This window comes from Eubalaena glacialis, chromosome 4 (genome assembly GCF_028564815.1).
Source record: "Eubalaena glacialis isolate mEubGla1 chromosome 4, mEubGla1.1.hap2.+ XY, whole genome shotgun sequence".
Classification (NCBI taxonomy): domain Eukaryota; kingdom Metazoa; phylum Chordata; class Mammalia; order Artiodactyla; family Balaenidae; genus Eubalaena; species Eubalaena glacialis.
Genome location: NC_083719.1, coordinates 88,311,871 through 88,318,949, shown reverse-complemented (window position 1 = coordinate 88,318,949; position 7,079 = coordinate 88,311,871).

Sequence of the window (7,079 nt, the reverse complement as noted above, 5' to 3'; positions counted from 1 at the left end):
TCCATCAGATTGATTTTTCTCACAGGTCTAAAGGCCTTGTCTTATTTCGCCTTATTTCCACAGGGGTTCTTAGCATTGCAAACTTCCATTTACTTTTGTTTCAAATTGTGAAGAGTGATTTTTGTCTCTGAGAGATAATCAAAGGAGAAACCTCTGGATTTGGAATGCCCTGTTTAATATGGAGACCATGTTGGTTGGCTACCATTTTCCTTCATTATTTTTTTCTATTGGAATGAATCAATCTTTACAGATAACCATGCTCATCTAGTTTATCTGGAATCATCTTTTGCATTTGATGTTTTCAAATTCCTACTTACAACAATGGTTTTGAAGGAGATCAGATAGGTTGGCCTTTTCAAGACAAGTAACAATGAGCAGATTCCAAATAGACCCCCTGAGAAATACAGAGACTTATTAATATCTTGGAGCTGATCTACCTGACCCAATGACATCTGTGAGAACTCAAGCACACAGTAAAAAGCTAGTTCCTGGCTCTTAACGTTGAGTTCCTTTGTGTTAAATATTGAATCCCTCAGGGTTTCCTTTTCTCTTTTTTCTTTTTTTTTTTTAAGTCATGTTCTGTTAGTTCCAAAAAAGAAAAATCACTTTTACTCCAATTTACAAAAATAAAGTTCCTTAAAATGACTTTTAGTCTTATGACTTCCTTTGAATTTTTTGGAAAGCGTGTAAGAAAAACACCACATTTACATAAGCAGAATCAATTATGTCTTCCATTGTGTCCTTACACGTGCTTGACTATTTCTTATTTAAATAGGAAACCACAAAAATATACACATCGTACATTTCTGTTTTCTTAAACTTTCAAACATTGTCTTCCCATATATGATCATTTGCTCCTTCCCACTGTGGCTTAGTGCTGTGACTTAGGGAGAATGGGTACCACCATCCCCCATTTACAGATGGCATGAGTGTGTCCTGCCCTGAGACACACCAGTAAATGCAGAGTTGGATCTAGAACCCAGGTCTTCAGACTCCTCAGCCTAGACCCCTTCTATTGTCTCGTGCTGCTTGAAAGAGCTTGTCAAAGACTATGGGCTTCTCAAATTGATTCCCTGGCAATTTTTCTTTCAAAAAAATGGAAATTGTTTCTTCATCCTCAAATTATAATCACTTCATCACATTAATAGGGAAAATCTTCTCATTTCCAGACCCTTGACAAATAGTTCCCAGTGAATAAATGAACCCTGCTCTCTTGACTACCTGCTAATTTATTAGCTCTTTTCATATTAATATCCAGGGCCAACCTTAGGAGGAGGCAAAACAGGTGTCCACAATGCCTGAAATTCTACCACTGTTAACATTTATTTCTTTGCCAGACTTTGTCCCCACTGGAAGTGCAAATAAGTTTCAAAGAATCGTGAAATATTAATTGAAATTTTACTATGTGTTGGTTTCTGTGGCTGGCGATGCAAATAATAATAACATGAATCGAACTCTTATTACCATGAGGCACTATGCTCTGCACATTTCACTATCTCATTTACTATAAAACAACCCAATAGGTAGGTTCTACTATTATCCTCATTTTACAGATTAGGATATTGAGATTTAGGTTAAAAAATTTGTCCAAGGCTTGCCCCTAAGTAAAGAGATCGGGTCAGGATTTTGAACCCAGTCAGTTTGGCTCCCAATCCTTTGCTTTTAATGATCATGCTCTAGGAAGCATGTTTCCTAGCTATGAGAAACCCACGTTGTATTCAGAGAGAGAATGGTGTAGCGGGAGCAGAGTGCTATGGGACACAGAGGAGGGGGTGCCTTGCTTTGCCTGGAATAGAACATTTTACAGAGAGGAAGATTGGGGCCTGAGGCCTGGAGGATGGGTAGCAGTTCTCCAGGAGGGTAAGGTGTGAGATGGAGAGGGCAAACCAGGCAGAGGGAACAGCCAGGACAGAACAGAGGAACATAAAAATATGTAATGCACTTGGGAATTGTAAGTAATTTGGTGTAGTTGGAGCAGAAACATTTAGAAGTTGGATCACTGATAGAAAACAGGTTGAAAAGCTGCAGGTAAATGCCAGATTACAAAGGACCTAGGATGTTCTGTGCCAGACTTTTAGAATTCTTCTTTTGGAGCAACAACAGCCCATAAAACATCTTTAGTGAGGTGAGTATGATTGGATTTGTGGTGGAAAAAAATAGAGTGTGAAGCAAGGATGCCATTTATCAGATCGTTATAATACCCTAGAAAACACAGAACTGACTGTATTAGTTATCTATGCTGTGTAACAAATTACCCCAAAACTTTGCAGCTGAAAACAATAAGCATTTATTATCTTACAGTCTTATAGGCCAGGAATCCAGGCAAGGCTTAGCTGGGTGTCTCTGACTCAGGGTCTCTCACAAGGTTGCAATCAAGGTGTAACCAGGGCTGCAGGCAGCTCAAATCTTGACTAAGGGAGGATCCATGCCTAAGCTCATTCACGTGGCTCTTGGAAGGTCTCAACAGTCCCACTGCCGAGCTCACTTGTGTGGCTGTGGCAGGCCACACGTCCTCATTGGTCGTTGGCCAAGGTACCAGGTCCTTGCCACACTGACCTCTCCACAGGGCTGCTCACAACAGGGCAGCTCACTTTGCCCAGAGCAAGGACTCTGAGAGAGAGAGAGAGAGTAAGTGAACAAGGGAGAGACAGAGAGGGTGAGGGAGCAAGAGAGGGCAAGCAAGTCAAATGCCAGAGTCTTTGGGGAACCTAACTTCACAAGTAGTGTCCCAGAACTTTGGTTATATTCTATTTGTTAGAAGCGTGTCACCAACTTCAGCCTGCTCAGGGGAGGGGATTTCACAAGGGCATGAATACCAAGGGGCAGGATCGGTGGGAGCCATTTTAGGGGCTGCCTACCCCACCACCTTTTAGAATGTTGGTCTTGGGCTGCTTATGGGGTCTTAAGATGCTGATGTCAATTGGTTAGTTGAAAGTATAAATCTGAAGTTGAAAAGGAAAGTTGGATCAAACTATAATAGTGTGTGAAGCCATTTTTTACATAGCTCTGTAGCAGCTGTGTTTGAATATGGGGCACACCGTGTTCTCATTTACTTAGTAAACATTCATGCACCCTCTGTGTGTAAGACACCGTGCTAGGCCTTCAGGTAATACTTTGGTATGCTGCTCTTCCATTTCTTAATGGAGCTCACCTTCTTGTGGCCTTGTAGTACTTAAAGCCTTTATAATGGTATGAAGGTGTAAGGTTACAAGACCTCATAGCCTCCTGTAGTATTGTCTAAATGCGGCCAGGGAGTGATGACCTTGGCAACTGAAGCAGCTCACAAAACCAGCCCACGTGAAGGGCCAGGCTAAGGAAAAGGCAATACTCAGAAACAACTGAACTAAACCATGTACAAGCTGATCTAAACAAGCAGCCCGGAATGCAAAACTAACTAGGACAAGGAGCCTAAACCCACTGCTGCCTTCATTCCAGTGAACTCAGAATAAATTGTTTTGTAAGAACCATAATTTGACTGGGGCAGAGTTCATGGTCTGCAAATCCAAGTACATTACTGAATAGGGGTATTTTCTGCTTTGCTTGTCTCTACTCAAGGTGGATTACATACTTTTGCAAAAATGAAGTGATAATTTAAGGCCATTTTCTAGATAATTCAAGCAGGTTAAATCTAATTATCACAGACACCATTACAACGATAACAGCCTATACAACAGAGATCTAATGCCCAAATGATGAGTCACTTGTTGTAAACAATATTCAACATTCAAAGTAATTAGGACAGTGTCTTAAAGTTTGTTCGGGTCAGGATTTTGAACCCAGTCAGTTTGGCTCCCAATCCTTTGCTTTTAATGATCATGCTCTAGGAAGCATGTTTCCTAGCTATGAGAAACCCACGTTGTATTCAGAGAGAGAATGGTGCAGCGGGAGCAGAGTGCTATGGGACACAGAGGAGGGGGTGCTTCACTTACCCTCTTGGGGTATATGTGAATAGCTGAATCCCTGTGCAACTTAAGGAAGAGTCCCTGGTGTTTCAGAGAAGCTGTAAGTACCTCACACTTTGGTATAGAATCCAGTTCATTACTCAAGAAGCAAAGAAAGTACAGCCATCCCCATGATAATTAAATGCCCATCCTGTCAACACTCAATGTGATATATTAACACGTGAGAAACTACAGTGAATTACAACTTTCTGGAGAGATGTGTGACTAAAGCTATACACAGCCAAGCTTTGGGGAAAAATATTGCTAGAGCCAGGGAAATAATATCACTGTTCTACCCAAATATGACTCAGGTCCTCCCATGAGGCTAATTTAAACTATATCCTGTTAAGTTATTCTTTGCTTCTGCACTCAAGACTGCTGAGTTTGTGGCATGTAATGGAGCTGTGGCTCCAGTGGGGCAGTGGAAGCCCTGTCTATGGAGTGCTGTCCTCCATCACCCCTGTTCTTTGGCTTCATGGAACCATCCAGATGTCTGTCCTTCCTTCTTTCTCCTAGTCTGCTCTCTTCTTTCTTCATGTACCTCTTTATCCAGCTTGACTTGTAACATGCCAATGGTTGATGTTATTGTTATGACCAATGCTCTGAATCACCTGTGTTTCACAAAAGTCCATCAGGTAGTTGAAGCTGGTGTCCCACGTGTCTCTACCTATTTACTAGTGTATTTGGAATATTTGAACTGAGAACCCAATCTGACTTGATATATGAATGTCATAATCATACCTTATATTTTTAAAGCATGTTTCACTTTTTCAAGCTTCCAAATATTTATATATTAAAAATTGTTTTTCATTGATACACAAAGCAAGTATTATTAAGTTTATATTTTAAATGAAGAGATGAACCCAGAAAGTTGAGTCACTTATCTACATTCATACAGATTTGGTGACAGGACTGGGATGATGATATATTCTTCACATCCTGCCGAACTGCTCCATCACCTGTTTTCTTCCTTGCTCCTGATCCAGTCCTCACCATAACTCTGTCAACGCTTCTACCTTGCTGTCTAGAATTGTCATATTCCAGAAAAACAGGTCTATAGTCTTTTATCAGAGTGCTCTCTTTAACTCATTCCCTTAATTGAAGCTTGTATCTTTCCCCCAAATTTTGCATCCCCTGAAGCTCTTTCACAGTGTGACTCTTGATCCTTTCCCGTCCAGTAAACCTCGAGGCTGGCAAGAGGGTTGAGTCCATCCTCTCTGCTTCTTGCTGTTATTCCTTCTGTAACTCCCTGACCTTCTTTCCCTGCAGTCAAGTTCCATTGTGAACTATACCATTCAGCTATATCACCCTGTCTCCTTTACAGCTGCTTTCATCTACTGACCTGTGGGTTTCTCCACTTTACCTTTCTTCAATTCTTTTTTATCTAGCTTAGACTCCTTGACACATCTTTTCAAAAATACATTTTTTCAAGTATGCTCAACTCTCTAATACCTCTGTGTTTTCCTTCATGACGCCTTTCCTGACCATCTGAGCCCATAGACACTGTTTGTTCCTGAACTTCCATATCAGTTACCATTACTACTATTACCACTATCACCACTACAATTTCCAGGACCACTACTACTATTACAAAACTACTACTTGTATTACCATCACCATTTATTGGGTGGATACCCTGTGCCAGCCCTGGGCTAAGTGCCTCACATGAATTCTCTTTTCTAATCTTCACAACAACCTTGCAAAGTAGGTAATTTTATTATCCCTATATTACACATGGGATCTAGAATTTAGCAAGACTTACTGTCCATAGCACTTGGTATGTACCTATATGGATTTTTAATACAATGGCTCACTCAGTAGCTCAATTAGTTGTCATCAATGAAGGTGACTTCAATATAACTTAACACATTTGTAGGAGGATCAATTATACACCAGGTTTATTCCAAACACTGGAGATATGATGATAAACAAAACAAATAATTGCCCCTTGAAAATTTATAGTAACATGGTGAAGACATGGTGATAACATGTGTATCATTATTAATGATAATTAGACATGCAATTGCAATCAGGCAGGCTCATATTTTGGTGGCCAGACAGGAGTACAAATACAGGCCCACATACCATATGTCTAAATATTTAAAGCTAATAAACTGTTAAACAAAATATGTTCTATTTTCCTTCCTTGAAAAACATATTTCATAGAGACAAAATTGAAAAATATGAGAAAAATTATAGCCTTTATATGACTTAAAGTTGGCAAAATGTCAAAAATGACTGAATTAATTGTTATTGCATTTGTCTGAGTGTTATGTTGATGAGCTAGAGATATTTGAATGAATAATAAAGATGTACATAATTCATAAAAAATCATGTATTTATTCCATAAAATTTATTTTTTGCCTTCATTTCAACAAAATCACTAATTAAGACATTACAGTCAAGATTTTTCATATAATTTGTGTTCTATTGAAAGTAGAATTCTAAAGAATTAAAATATTAAGATACAATTTTATTAAAATACATACAATTTGAGGGTTTCCCTGGTGGCGCAGTGGTTGAGAATCTGCCTGCCAATGCAGAGGACACGGGTTCGAGCCCTGGTCTGGGAAGATCCCACATGCCGCGGAGCAACTAGGTCCGTGAGCCACAACTACTGAGCCTGCGCGTCTGGAGCCTGTGCTCCGCAACAAGAGAGGCCACGATAGTGAGAGGCCCGCGCACCGCGATGAAGAGTGGCCCCCGCTCGCCACAACTAGAGAAAGCCCTCGCACAGAAACGAAGACCCAACACAGCCAAAAAAAATTAAAAAAAAAAAACATACATACAATTTGAATTTATTTTTATAAAAATGTAAATGAAAGTAAAGCTTAAAAATGAAAGAAGTTAAAATTGACTTATATTTTCAAAAAATTTTTTTCTTTAGCAGAAAGGAGAATGGTAGTTGCCAGGGGCTGGGGAGGGGGAAAAGAGGGAGTATCGTTGTTCAATGCGTATAGAGATTCAGTTTTGCAGCGTGAAAAATTTCTAGAGATTTGTCATACAACAAGACACATATAGCTAGCACTACTATACTGTACGCTTAAAAGTGGTTAAGATGGTAAATTTTATGTTATGTATTTTATACAAAAAAATTTTTTTCTTTAAAAATATCCAAAGTCTATTAAATTTTTTAAA